The following is a 15,430-nucleotide window of genomic DNA, read 5'->3' on the forward strand; positions in this document are numbered from 1 at the left end:
GTGGTTGACTACGGTATGAACCTCAACACCTTACATGGTTCCCCAAGCATCTCCAGGTAGAATCCCAGGCATACTCCCCAGAAAAGGAAAAAAAGAAAAGAATGATGTCTGTGCTTGCCAGTTTGTGCTCCAGCACTTTGAGCCATCTCCCCAGGTATCAAGCTCTTAACTGATGACAGCATAGAATTACTGTATGAGCAGCTATTATTTTCTGCTATGCAACCCTTGAGTACCTGACAGAAGAGGCATAGCAGCATGCACCCACTCTCCGACTTTGTCCTGAATAAGGAGTGGGTAAGGCTGTGGAGAGAAACAGAACAGGAAAAAGGAAGTGCATGATCCCTGGGCTGGATATCACAGCGGGTAGGGCATTTGCCTTGTACACGGCCAACCCAGGTTCAATTCCTCCATCCCTCTTGGAGAGCCCAGCAAGCTACCGAGAGTATCTTGCCCACATGGCAGAGCCTGGCAAGCTCCCCGTGGCGTATTTGATATGCCAAAAACAGTAATGACAAGTCTGATAATGGAGACGTCACTGGTGCCCTGGCACCAAAACTAAAAATAATTTTTCAAGAAGTGTGAGTACCTAAGTCAAGAAGAGCAATTACCACCAAGCATGTGCCTGAGAACCACAGTGACCCCTGGGCAAACACTACAAGCAGTATGGGCCAGAGTGACAGTAGAGGGGGTAGGGCGCTTGTCTTACACTCTGACGGTCCCAGTTCGATCTCTAGCACAATATATAGTCTCACAAGCACATCTTGGAGTTACTCCTGAGCACAGAGCCAGGAGCAGGTCTTGAGCACAGCCAAGTGTGGCCCCAAAGTCCCCACCAAAACACACACACACACACACACACACACACACACACACACACACACACATTAGAATAGAGTAGCACACACAATCAACTATTAATTATTAGCTTCTTGATTGCTTTGAGGTAGTTTATATTTTAAAAAATAATTTTAATGCTATGAAATGATAATTATTAACAACTTATAGAATGTTATAAAGGGAAAATTCATCTCACTCCGTTAATGATGGGAAGGGAATAGGAAAGGTGAGGTGAAGGAGGTCAGGAAAACATTGCCTGAGAAGGTGACATTTGATTTGACCTCTTAAAAGGGTGGAGAAGGCCCCACAAATAGCAAAGACTAGAGGTTCCCAGGCCAAAAGACAGGCCAGGGCAGAAGCCTGACATGGAAACATGATTAGCTCATTTGAGAAACTGAAGACGATGAGTGCAGCCACTGCCAGAGCGAGAGGAGGACAGTTGCCAGGTCTCATGGGCCCAGAAAGCCATTGAAGGAACGTGGGGTTAGTAATGTGATCAGAAGCCACTAGCAAAGCGAGAATAGGAGTGTGACTTGGTTTAATTTTTCTGTTGAAGGATCACTTTGGCAGCTGAGTAGTGGAGACTGGAGATGCCATTAGAGATGAGAAAATATATTATTTTTACTCCTTTCTGCCTTTTGTTTATCTTTTACAACTCAAATAAGGACCTGCTTCATGTTTTAAAAGATTTCAGCACCATTGAAATGGATGGGACTAGTCAAGTCTTCAAACAAAGATGCATGGACTTTAGAATAGTTGCTTAAGATTATTGTAAAGTCCACCCATCCATGACATATGGAAAAATTAGATTGAAAATCACTTCCAGCTGCTCGTGAAGGTATAAGTTCCAGTAAACTAATATAGCACAGGGCATCTCAGAACCCTGAAGGCAAACAGCTCAGCTTAGTCTTAACAATGCTTCTTTTTATTTTAATTTATTCATTTCTTGCTGTGGTTTTGGGTCTCGAACTCGGGTCTCATGCATATAGGGCATGTGCCACACCATGCCCACTGAGCCAGATCATGGCCCAACAATGCTCCTATTAAAAATAAAATGGCAATGGTCATTTTCAAAAAAAAAACTACAAAAATTATAAGACCATCAAGACAGGCAAAGAAGAAATAAGAAGATAGTAAGTATCTCTGCATATTAAATATGCTTCACATGCCACTAAGAGTAAAATTAGACTTGCAAAAATATTACACTAGAACTCCATTTTATGATAGACACTGCTAGTGATTATCCAACTTCCATCACTCTCCTCTTCCTTTAACCATGTCTGTAGAATCCTCAATTATTCAGGGTGATAGTACAGTGGGTACTTACTTTGCATGAAGCTGACCCGGGTTCAATCCCCAGCACCACACAGTGTTCCCCAAGCCCTGCGAGGAGTGATTCCTGAACACAGAGCCAGGAGTGAACTCTAAGCACCACCAGGTGTGCCTCTCTACCACCACCACCAAAAAAAGAACCATCATTTATCCAGAGAAGCAATATACACAAATTTTTTAATTGAATCACTGTGAGATACAGTTGCAAAGTTGTCATGTTTGAGTTTCAGTCATACAATGATCGAACACCCATTCCTCCACCAGTGCATATTTTCCACATTTTCCACCACCAATGTCTCCAGTATCCCCCCCGCCCCATCGCACTCCCACCTCCCCTCCGCCTCTATGGCAGACAATTTCCCCCATACTCTCTCTCTACTTTTGGTCATTATGGTTTGCAATATAGATACTGAGAGGTTATCTCATTTGGTCCTTTATCTACTTTCAGCACACATCTCCCATCCCAAACGATTCCTCCAACCACCATTGACTTAGTGATTCCTTCTCTATTCCAGCTGCCCTCTCCCCCAGCTCATGAGATGGGCTTTCAACTATGGAGCAATATTCCTGGCCCTTGTGTCTACTGTCCTTGGGTATTAGTCTCATATTATGTTATTTTATATTCCACAAATGAGTGCAGTCACCCTATTTCTGTCCTCTCTTTCTGATTCATTTCACTTAGCATGATACTCTTCATGACCATCCACTTATAAGTAAGTTTCCTGACTTCATCTTTCCTAACAGCTGCATAGTATTTCATTGTGTAGATGTACCAAAGTTTTTTTAACCAGTTTTCTGTTCTCGGACGCTCGGGTTGTTTCCAGATTCTGGTTATTATGAACAGTGCTACAATGAACATACAGTTGCAGATGTCATGTCTACTGTGCTTTTTTGAACCCTCGGGATATGTTCCCAGAAGTGGTATTGTGGGGTCATACAGAAGCTCAGTTTCTAATTTTTGAAGGAATGTCCATTTTGTTTTCCAAAAAGGCTGGACCAGTCAGCATTCCCACTAACAAAGAAAGAGAGTCCCCACATCTGCGTCAGCACTGGTTGTTCTTGTTCTTTTTGATGTGTACCAGACACAGACAGTCTTAGCTGGAAACTAATCGTGTTACTCCTCCTTGCTTTTCTATCTTCTTGTGCAAAAATAGAAGTAATGGCAAAGCCTACTTCTGACCCTAAGACCTAACAGAAATCTGCTTGGAAGCATAAGTTGAGAAAGCATTAGTTTTCCTAGCTGAAAGAGTTGGAATCTGGAGAAATAGTACAGGGGTTAAGATATTTGCAGCTGGAGCAATAGCACAGCAGGTAGGGCGTTTGCCTTGCATGCGGCCAACCCGGGTTCGATTCCCAGCATCCCATATGGTTCCCTGATCGCTGCCAGGGGTGATTCCTGAGTGCAGAGCCAGGAGTAATCTCTGTGCATCACTGGGTGTGACCCCAAAAAGCAAAAAAATATATATATATTTGCAGCTGACTTGAGTCACTCCTGAGCAGAGGCAGCATTAAATCCTGAGTACTGTCAGTGTGGTCCCACAACAGCAAAGATTAATACAGCTGGTCCCCTCTTTTGTCTCTTACTCAGGCCTTGCACTTTGTCATGAGAGTTACTATTTGAATGTATCATAGAAAAGAGGGAAAGACCTAGAGCTATACCAGGATACTGTATAGCCTCTTTTTAGCCATCAAGCCAACACCATCAGACTCCAGGATTCCAGGGTCAAAGCGATAGCACAGCGAATAAGAAACTTGCCTTGCACAAGGCAGACCCAGGTTCGATCCCTAGCATCCCCTATGGTCCCCCACCCACTGCCAGCAGTAATTCCAGAGCACAGAGCCAAGAGTAACCCCCTAATCATTGTTGGGTATCACACACACACACACACACACACACACACACACACACAAAACAAACAATAACAAAAAATCCAGACTCTAGGCTTCTGGTTATAAAAATCTTGAAACCTCTGTGTTTAAAACTTTATAAACTGTATTTACATTACTTATAGCTAATTACATTTTTGAATGGTTAAAACCAGAGTCTATGGGGTGGGGTTGGGGGGGTGGAAGATTACTGGGACCATTGGTGGTGGAGAATGAGCACTGGTGGAGGGATGGGTACTAGATCATTGTATAATTGAAACCCAACTATGGAAGTTTGTAAGTCTACAATTGTACCTCATAGAATTTCACTAATAAAAATTAAAAAAAAAAAACAACAAAACAGAGTCTAGTGCCAGAGAAATAGCTCAATGGGCTGAGGCACAAGGTTTGCATGCAAAAGTCCCAGGTTCAATCCCTGGCATTGTATGGTCCTCTAAAACTGCAGAAAGTGACCCCATGCACAAAGCCAGGAGTCACCCCTCCACATGGCCCCAAGACAAAGCAAAATCAAAAACAGTCAAATAGAATTTGAATTGAGATTTTTTAAACTACCTATTTTCTAAGGAAGTAAATATCCATTATTATTACAGTAAACAAAAAATACCTGTTTCTATTCAGCAATAACTGGGAATCTTACAAAGTAAATGCCCCCGAATACCATAGAAAAGCATTAATCTGATCTTCCAGACTTCTTTTAGATTTGTCCTGGCTTATTTTGTTTAAAAATGGCTATTGGGGACCAGAGCAACAACACAGCAGGTAGGGCATTTGCCTTCCTTGCATGTGGCTGACTCGGGTTCAATCCCCAGTTTCCCATCTGGTCCTCTGAACACTGCCAGAGTTATTCCTGAGTGCAGATCCTGAGTACAGAGCCAGAAGCAACCCCTGAGCATTGCTGGGTATGGCACCCAAACAAACAAACAACAAAATGGCTATTTGGAATTCAGAGAGACAAAGCATATTTAGCAACTTGCCTATCTTCAGCACCACATATGGTGATTCATGAGCACAGAGGGGTAAGCCCTGAGCACAGCTAGATGTGGCCCCCAAAATGAAAATTAATAAATACAATTTAAAAGTAAGAATAAAGATTCCTATTGGGAGGCCAGAAATAAGGCTCAAAGAACTGAAACACATGCTTCGCATGAGGGACCCAGGATCTGATCCCCAGTAGCACTGGGTCCTGCAAGCATCACTGGGAGCGACTCCCAAGCACCAAACTGGAAGGAGGTCCTGCGCCCCTCCTGGTGTGGCCTGCCTGGGAGAGAGCTCATGCAGGATGGCAACCTGCAAGGGTGGACAGGGAATGAGCACCTGGTAGAAATTGTAGAGACAACTCAGAAGTTATTCCTGAGTACAGAGCCCCCCTGAGCATTGCTGGGTATGGCCCCCAAACAAACAAACAACAAAATGTCTATTTGGGGTTCAGAGAGACAGAAATTATTTAGCAACTTGTAGGGTGAACTCTGTCTGCTTCGACAAACTTGACCCATTGGCGTCCTAGACGTTACAAGCATGAAGTCTCAGACCAGCCCCTCACTACACTTGGAAGTCAGAGTCTAAGTTTATGAAGGAAAAAGTTCCAGAAGAATGTCCGCATTGATTATCTCAGACTGAGATGAAGCAGCACAGAAACCTCCTGAATTTAAAACATGTTGGCTATAGCCTAGTGTCACTTGCCCCAAGCACATGAAGATGTAAGACTGATCCAGTGGGTTTTTTTTTTATTACCGTTTGATTTCTCTTGTATTGTTATTTGTTATTTTGGGGTCATACCAGCTGTACTCGGGTCTTACTTGTAGCTCTATGCTCAGGGAACACTCCTAGTGAGACTTGGGAGACCAGATGTGGTGTCAGAAATCAAACCCGAGCCAGTTGCATGTAAGACAAGCGCCATGCCCTTTGCCCTCTAATCTCTTAACTGGTTGGTGGGAATGTCAGCAACACAGCACTGGTTCCAGATCTCTTTCTCTCTTTCTCACTCTTCTCTGTTTCTGTCTCTCTTCCTTCTCATTCTCTCCCTCCTCTCTGTCTCTCTGTCTCTATCTCTGCCTCTGTCTCTCTCTGTGTCTCTCTCTGTCTCTGACTCTGTCTCTCTGTCTCTGTCTCTGTCTCTCTCCCTCTCTCTCCTTCCCTCCCTCCCTCCAAACCTCCCTCCCTCCCGCCCCCTCTCTTTCTTCTTTCTTTCTTCCCTGGCATCTGTAAAGCATTTCATCTTCTCAGTGAGGATCCCACTGGCCTTCAGGGCTCATGTTACTGCATCTTCCCTTTCACCCCCATGCTCAAATGTGAAAACAAAACAAAAAAGGAATCCCATTGGATTTTCTTTCCTCTTCTCTGAAGCAGCTGTTAAATGCAAATGTTTTAAATAAGGAAATGTTCAACACAGCATCTTTTGATGGCAGAGAAACTTCCCACCTCTCCAGCCTAAGAACCAGCCCCAGGAGGAGTCCCTGCCCTTACTCATGGAGTGCGGGCCCAGGACTGCTGCTCAGTCTCTTGCTGGCCAAGAGCCTCCGGACACACTTTGACTCTTGGTTTCAGTTTAATTCTCAGTGGGGGGGTGGGGAGTGGGGTTTGGGGATTTGAATTAAAGGAAACTTTAAAGTGGTTCCAGCACCTAAGAGTCAATGAATTACCTCCAAAATGCAAACATAAAAGCCACAGACCATTTTTATTATATAAGTCACTTTCTCTCTGTATTCAGTTTTTCTTTTTCTTTTCTTTTCTTTTTTTTTTTTTGTTTTTGCTCTTTTTGCTTTTTAGGTCAACTCCACGATGCACAGGTGTTATTCCTGGCTTTGCACTCAGGAATTACTTCTGGCGGTGCTCAGGGGACCATATGGGATGCTGGGAATCTAACCTGGGTTGGCCGCGTGAAAGGCAAACGCCCTACCTGCTGTACTATCTCTCTAACCCCTCAGTTCCTTTTCGTAATATTCAAGATCGTCTTGTTAATTTGGCTCCAGAAAGGGTTTGATCTAATGTCAGTCAACAGGGATGAAAGTTCTCAATTAAAATAATGACCAAAAAGCTGCCGCTTGTTGGGGCTGGAGAGATAGCACAGCGGGTAGGGTGTTTGCCTTGCACATGGCCGACCCGGGTTCGACTCTGAGCATCCCATATGGTCCTCCGAGCACCGCCAGGAATAACTCCTGAGTGTAGAGCCAGGAGTAACCCCTGTGCATCGCCAGGTGTGACCCAAAAAGCAAAAAAAAAAAAAAAAAAAAAAAAAGCTGCCGCTTGTTGATCTGTTTAGAAAATTCACCAGACTGGGAATACCACCTGTTCCAGCCTTTTAGGAAACAATATGGGCATTCCTTCAAAAACTAGAAATTGAGCTTCCATGTGACCCGCAATACCACTTCTGGGACTATATCCCGAGGGTTCAAAAAAGCACAGTAGACGTGACATTTGCACCTGTATGTTCATTGCAGCACTGTTCACAACAGTCAGAATCTGGAAACAACCTGAGTGCCCGAGACAGATGACTGGCTAAAGAAACCTTGGTACATCTACACAATGAAATACTATGCAGCTGTTAGGAAAGATGAAGTTATGAAACTTATAAATGGATGGTCATGGAGAGTATCATGCTAAGTGAAATGAGTCAGAAAGAGAGAACAAATATAGAATGACTGTACTCAATTGTGGAATATAAAATAAAATAATATGGGACTAATACCCAAGGCCAGTAGACATAAGGGCCAGGAATATTCCTCCATAGTTGGAAGCTTGTCTCATGAGCTGGGGGAGAGAGCAGCTGGAATAGAGAAGGGATCACTAAGACAATGATGGTTGGAGGAATCGTTCAGGATGGAAGATGTGTGCTGAAAGTAGATAAAGGACCAAATGTGATAACCTCTCAGTGTCTGTATTGAAAACCATAATGCCACAAAATAGAGATAGTATGGGGGAAATTGTCTGCCATGGAGGCAGGGGGACCGTTGGAAATGGAGGACATACTGGGGATATTGGTGGTGGAGAATGTGCACTGGTGGGGGGATGGGTGTTCGATCATTTTATGACTGAAACTCAAACATGAAAGCTTTGTAGTTGTATCTTACAGTGAATCAATAAAAATAAATAAATACATAAATAAATAAATTCAAGAAAACTCACCAGACAAGTATCAGCACTTCTCTGCTGAACTTCAGGGCTTTGGATGTGAGAGCTAGTTGTTTGTTATTCATGCCTGATCAAGGTATATAGATGCTATAAAACCCTTCTTCCTTAACTCCCCCAATTCACACACACCCCTGTTATGACCCTTCTGGCTAACACTTTACCACTTGAGGTCAAGAACCTTCTGACTAAGTAGAGCGGGTAGGACATTTGCCTTGCTTGTAAGTGAACTGGGTTCAATTTCTGGGATCCCATGTCCCAGAGCACTTCCAGGAGTAATTGCTAAGTGGAGAGTCAGGAGTAATCTCTGATCATCACCAGCTATGACCAAAAAATAACCACCCCAATGGAACAAAAGCAACTGTTGTTGACATGGATGTGGGGAGAAAGGGACCCTCCTACACTGCTGGTGGGAATGCAGGCTGGTTAAACCCTTCTGTAAAACAGTATGGACGCTTCTCAAAAAAATTAGAAATTGAGCTCCCATTTGACCCAGCAATACCACTCCTCCTGGGAGGATATTGCAGAGATGCAAAAAAGTATAGTCGAAGTGACATCTGCACTTGTTTGTTCATTACAGCACTGTTTACAATAGCCAGAATCTGGAAAAAACCTGAGTGCCTGAGAAGAGATGACTGGTTAAAGAAATCTTGGTGCATCTACACAATGGAGTACTATGCAGCTCTTAGAAAAGATGAAGTCATGACATTTACATAAAAGTGGTTTTACATGGAAAGTATCATGCTAAGTGAAATGAATCAGAAAGAGAGGGACATATATAGAAAGATTGCATTCATCTGGGGAATATAAAGTAACAGAATAGGAGAATAACACCCAAGAATATTTGAGATAAGTACCAGGAGGTTTGCTCCATGACTTGGAGGCCAGCTGCACATGCTGGGGGAAAGGCAACTCAGATAGAGAAGGGAACACCAAGTAAAGGGTGTTGGGAGGATTCGCCCAGGATGGGAGATCCATGCTGAAAGTAGATTATAGACCGAACATGACTGCCACTCAATATCTCTGTTGCAAACCACAACACCCAAAAGAAGAGAGAGAACAAAAGGGAATGCCCTGCCACAGAGGCAGGGGGGGATGGGGGGTGTGAGGGATACGGGACCTGTGGTGGTGGAAAATGGGCTCTGGTGGAGGGATGGGTACTTGATCATTGTATAACTGAAACCCAAGCACAAAAATTTGTAAGTCGACAACTGTACCTCATGGTTTCACTAATAAAAATTAAAAAAAAAAAAAGTAACCACTCCCCAGAACAAAGAATCTTCTGCTTCAGAGCTAGAGAATGCTCAAAGGGCTAAGACCACGCTTTACATGCAGGAGGCCTGGGCTCAATCCCAGGTACCATGGTCTCCCAGCACCCTGTGAGTGACCCTTGAGCACCCAGATGGGAGTACTTGATTTCACTAAAAAGCAATCTTCTGACTTACTTCCTGCCTATCAGCCCCACCTGATCCACAAGTGTCTTTCCTCACTGTAATGGATTCTGCTCTCATCAATGCTGTTACCTCGCATCTCTCAGCTACAGATCCCTTATGGAGGGAACTACTCTAGTGTATTTTTCCAGATGTCCTAGATGGACCTTTTCTATTTGGTAGCTTAGGAAGAAAATATTCAAGAAATAAAGATATTTTGCAAAGCATGGCAATTTCTCAAAATAGTAGGCATAGCACTTCTAATCTGGCCCAGCAATTCCACTTCTTAGCATCTATCTACAGAAACATTCATTTGAAAAGATACATACACACCTAGTTTTCATTGCAACACACAGTAATCAGGATATGGAAGCAACCCAATTTTCCAATAACAAATAATGGATAAAGAAGTTGTGGGTGGGATCGGAGTGATAGTACAACAAATAGGGTGTTTGTCTTGCATGCCACAGACCTAAGTTCAATCCCCAGTGTTCCATATGGTCCCCTGAGCACCACCAGGAATAACTCCTGAGCCTTGCCAGGTGTGATCCATCACTGAATCACTGTCCTCCCATTGTTCATCGATTTGCTCGAGTGGGCCCAGTAACATCTCCATTGGAGACTTTGTTGTTACTGTGTTTGGCATATCGAATATCGAATATCAACTACGTCACAGGGAGCTTGCCAGACTCTGCCGTGCGGGCGAGATACTATCGGTAGCTTGTTGGGCTCTCCGAGAGGGGAGGAGGAATCGAACTCGGGTCGGCCATGTTGGCTGCGTGCAAGGCAAACGCCCTACCACTGTGCTATCCCTCCAGCCCATAAGTGAAAAAAAAAAAAAAAAAGGATGTTGTGGTATACAGGCTAAATAGATCAAAGGGCCAGAGCCAGGCTTTGGATGCAGGAAGCCCATGTTCCATCCCTGGCACCACCTGGTTTCCCAGGCACCACTGGCAGTGACTCCCAAACACATCAGGTATTGACACCCACAAAGTTAAGTTTTTTCAAAAAAAATAAATAAAACTTGTTTAACAGTAAGGAGGTAAAGTGCTTGTCTTGCAAGTAGCTGGCCCCAGATCTAACCTTGGCACCATCTATGTCACTCCCTTAATTCCCAAAGCATCCATGAGTGATTCCTGAGCACAGAGCCAGAAGCAAGCCCCAGCCCTGGGTATGACTGCAACAGCACTACCTTCCCCCCAAGACACACACAATAATATACTCTTCGGCTATAAAAAAAAAAAGGATGAAAGCTTAAAAGTTGATGGCTGGAGAGATAGTAAAATGGATAGGACACTTGACTTGCATGCGTCCTATCTGAGTTCGATCCCTAGCACCTTGTATGGTCCCCTGAGGCTGCCAGGAGTTATGCCTGAGCACAGGGCCAGTAGTCTTCCTGGAGTGGCCCAAAAACTGAAAAACGACAACAGCAACAACTTCTTTTGCTATATATAACATGCATAGAACAGGAGGGTATCAGGTTAAGAAAAAGATGTCAGAGGAAGAAGATCAAATACAGATGTTCTCAAGAAACAAAGCAAGAAAACTGACAGTATTGAATGATGGTAAAATATAATCTTGAATTACAAAATGTAGATGAACAACATTGGGGGTGGTGGGGGAATGAAGAGAACTAGAGGTGACACAGGGGCAGTGGTGGAGCATCTTGAGCAGTTTGGTGGGGGGCATGCAGTGACTTTGTACATACTATTGTGATGACAGTGTACAATATTACACTAACGTCACCACATTTCCTAAATTTTGATCCCTAGCACCACCAAAAAGTTTTTTCCTTAATCAATTTTCTTTTTCCCCTTTTCCCTGAAGACTAGAGTTACAAATTTGAGAAGCTGTGTCTACAACCACAGACACTAGAAGAGAGGATTGTAAGAATACACAAGTTACAAATCCACAGACATGCCCTCTTTTTTCTGGTGGTGGTGGTATTTAGGGGTCACAAATTGACAAGACCAGGGAGATGGTCTTGTCACACAGGCAAAGCACGTGTTTTGCTTGTTGAGTCACAAGCTCCTGCCCCTTCGCTTCCCCATTTCACCTCATTTTGCTGCTCTTGATGTCACAGAGGCCAGGTTGGCACATGCTGGGTTTTGGAGCTCATGCATGTCCTGGCTGTACTGTCCACTAGGGGTCACTGCAGGGCTCACACAGAGGCTCCCCAGAAGTCACACTCCTGTCCACAGTGCTGGAAGCATCTTTTACTTGTGCTCTCTAGGGCTTGAATGCTTTTTTTGACTGTGGCGCTTGCACTTGCAGGGTCTGCAGTGGGGTCAGGGATCCCAGACAGTAGAGTCACAGGACACATGGGTGGCGCATTGGACAACACTGGGCTCCAACTCGCAGCCTCCCACTCTCAAAGCAAACGTTCTTTGCCATTCTCTTCTCTTTAACTCCAGAAAAGTGCCCCAGGCCAATATGCCTAAGACCTATTTAAGTTTTACAGCTCAGGAAATGTACACTGTGGAGGGATGGGTGTTGGAATTCTTTATGACTGAAATGCAATCATGAACAGCTTTGTAAGGGTCTACTCACAGTGATTCAATAAAAAACATTTTTTAAAAAAGTTTTACAACTCATTTTTACTACAGCAGCCCACGCCTCTCGCTTGGCCCAATTTGGTCATATTTCCAAGGAAAGATGACTTGGAAATGAAGCTGCCTACAAAACAGAAACTATAGGCTCAAGAGAATAATATGAAGTCACGGCACTTTGAGAGGTGCTCAGATTTCTCCTCATTATCAACCAAGAACATCTAACACACTTTCCCCCATCTTTATGAGAAATTGATACTCCCAGGCCCAGCTCCCAGACATGTGGTCCCCCTTTCCTAGCCCCTCCTCCCTCAGCCTCTGCCCTGCCCCACCCTGCCCACACAGCCAGGCCCTATTCTCTAGTTGCAGACTCAAGTCAGCCGCACTAGGACACATTTTTTTGCCAAAGCAAACGAGGCACAAGAAGCCAGTACTGTGTCTTTTGTTTTTGTTTGTTTGGGGGCCACACCCAGCACGTTCAGGGGTTACTCCTGGGTCTGTGCTCAGGAGTCACTCCTGGTGTTGCTGGGGTGACCATATGGGATGCCAAGGATGGGAACCCTGGTCAACCATGTGCAAGGCAAGTGCCCTACCTGCTGTACTATGGCTCCAGCCCCAGAGGTCAGTACTCTTGTGCAGATACAACAGCCAGAACAACCAAACGACTGCCTGTTGGTCTCATGCATTTCCTTGATTGGCACCAAACCTTAAGCTTACTCAGACCTTCATAGCTTACGAAGCACTTTACCTTTCATTCATCTCACCTGGTCCCTCCTCAACCTGAGAGAAGGCCTCCCTTTCCGCAGTGCAGGCCAGCTATGTGAGGAGAGATGGGGAGTAGATAAAGGGCCCATACGGGGCACACGTCCAGGCCTCATTTCTTAAGCAGGCCCCATTCTAGACTTCACTTTCCTCCCCAAGACTGTCACCTGCACCACACTCACTCCTGGAAACCGAAGATACATATTTCTGAGCCTGACTGGCAACACCAGGTTCCAGCAAAGCTGATTTGTTTTGTTTTGTTGGCTTTTGGGTCACACCAGGGGTGCTCAGGGGTTACTCCTGGCTCTGCACTCAGGAGTTACTTCTGGCAATGCACAGGGACCATATGGAATGCAAGGGATTGAACCCTGATTGTTCACATGGAAGGCAAGTACCTTAGTCACTGTACTACCGCTCCAGCCCCACAAGGGTGGTTTGGGAAGAGACACTATGATGTGGTCAAATAAGTCACGTTGAGGAGCCAGGCAATTTGGGGCACCCTGCCAGGACTCCATTAACATGGTGTCTTATGTAACTCTCACCCCTGCAGGCCTTTCATGCAACTGTCCTGGGAATTACTGCCCCCCACCCCCAGGACTCCATGTTCTATCTGGAAAATGGACACAATAAAAACTAACTCTAAAGCTGTTGTGGCAACTGGAGGGAAAAAACACAGAGAGACCGACTCCTTAACAGATGCCCCCAAATTCTCTGTTCCTCTTTAAAGACTCTTCTTGTCATCCCCACTTTTTGGCATGTCTCGTCCCATCTCCCTTTCCCTGGAAATATATGCCAATAGCCAACACCTTCCCCTTATACCGTCCATGCTCACTACAACTCCCATGGCCCAAGCAACCACATCAACTTCTTGGTGGCCCTGCCACACAAAGACCATACCCTAACACACATGCCCTCCCTTGTCCCTCTCATATTGCTAATCCAGCCCATGCTGATACATGAGCATATGAGCTAAGACAGAGGAGGGATTGACACTACCTAGGGGTCCACAGACTGGGACATTATCTTTCTGAGTCTCATTTAGAAGAAGTTTCTCAACGCATGTCCTGTCCATTAAGACAATGGACTGGTATCACTGGTATCTCTGTCCTCCTGTTGTTCATCGATTTGCTCGAGCGGGCCCAGTAACATTGTGAGACTTGTTACTGTGTTTGGCATATCCAATACGTCACGGGTAGCTTGCCAGGCTCTGCCGTGCAGGTGAGATACTCTCAGTAGCTTGCCGGGCTCTCGAGAGGGGCGGACGAATCGAACTTGGTTCGGCCATATTGGCTGCGTGCAAGGCAAACGCCCTACCTGCTGTGCTATTGCTCCAGCCCAAGACAATGGACAGTAGTCTCAGATTGAGCAATAATAAATACTTGTTTATCAAATATTTACTCAGGGGTTTCTCCTGGATTTGTGCTCAGGAATCACTCCTGGAGAGGCTCAGGAAACCATGTGGGGTTCCAGGGATTGAACCCAGGTCAGCTGCTTGCAAGGCAAGCGCCTACCTGCTGTACTATCTGTCTAGTCACTGACAGAAAAACAAATACCTTTAAAGACTTTATAATTATGAGGGTGGGGCAAATGGCTACAGGAAGACCGGAGAAGAGAAGCTGGAGCCACTGGAGGACCTGCAGAAGCAGCAGAAAAACCTGTGAACACTAAGATTGCTTCTTCCAGTAATGGAGGGGAAGATCCTTTCACAGCGCTGGGAAGTTATTGTCTGAAGAAGAAGCTGCCGACCTCCCGAGAAAGCCTACAAAGATTTCCAAGTTTGGATTTGCCATAGGTGACAAAGAAAGCCTCATCAAACTTGGATTGAGTTAAGCCTAAAGAAAACAGTTTCAACTCGTGCTCCAAAAACTTTTTCAGTAGCAGCAGCAGCTTTTAATGAAGATGAAGATAGTGAAGCAGAAGAAATGCCTCCAGAAGCAAAGATGTGCATGAAGAATGCTAGAAGGGATAGATACAGCAATATCAGCTGGACCAAACTCCTTCCATAAAGGAAAACACTGGTTTTCTGATAACCAGAAGCTATGGGAGTGAAATATAAAATCTCATCCTGGAAAAGTCCATGACCAAGACAATTAAATGATGTGTTTTGGAATTGGGGTTATGGGGTCGGGTTTAAAGTTAAAAGGAACAGTTTCTGTTTTTTTAGTTTAGTTTTTTTTTCTTTTGAATCACTGTGAGATAACCAGTTACAAAGTTGTTCATGATGGGGTTTTAGTCATACAATGCTCCAACATCAGTCTCTCCACCAGTGTACATTTCCCATCACCCTTTCCCCCAGTTTCCCTTCCACCCCATCCCTATCCTGCTTCTATGGCAGACGACTCTCTCTCTCTCTCTCTCTCTCTCTCTCTCTCTCTCTCTCTCTCGTCTCTCCCCCTCTCCCCCCCCCCCCCCCGTTTTTGGGCATTATATTTTGCAATACAGTTACTGGAAAGATACCATGAGAGTTTCCCTTTTCAAAGTACAGTGTAGGGCTTTTTTTTTTTCTTT

At 44.7% G+C, this 15,430-nt stretch overlaps 1 pseudogene; it reads left to right on the top strand.

Moving 5' to 3' along the window:
• The first annotated feature begins 255 nt into the window (after positions 1-255).
• Positions 256-15,016, top strand: LOC130021151 (PEST proteolytic signal-containing nuclear protein-like; annotated as a pseudogene).
• The last annotated feature ends 414 nt before the right edge of the window (positions 15,017-15,430 follow it).

The sequence above is a fragment of the Sorex fumeus genome, unplaced genomic scaffold (genome assembly GCF_029834395.1).
Source record: "Sorex fumeus unplaced genomic scaffold, SorFum_2.1 ptg000014l, whole genome shotgun sequence".
NCBI classification, from domain to species: domain Eukaryota; kingdom Metazoa; phylum Chordata; class Mammalia; order Eulipotyphla; family Soricidae; genus Sorex; species Sorex fumeus.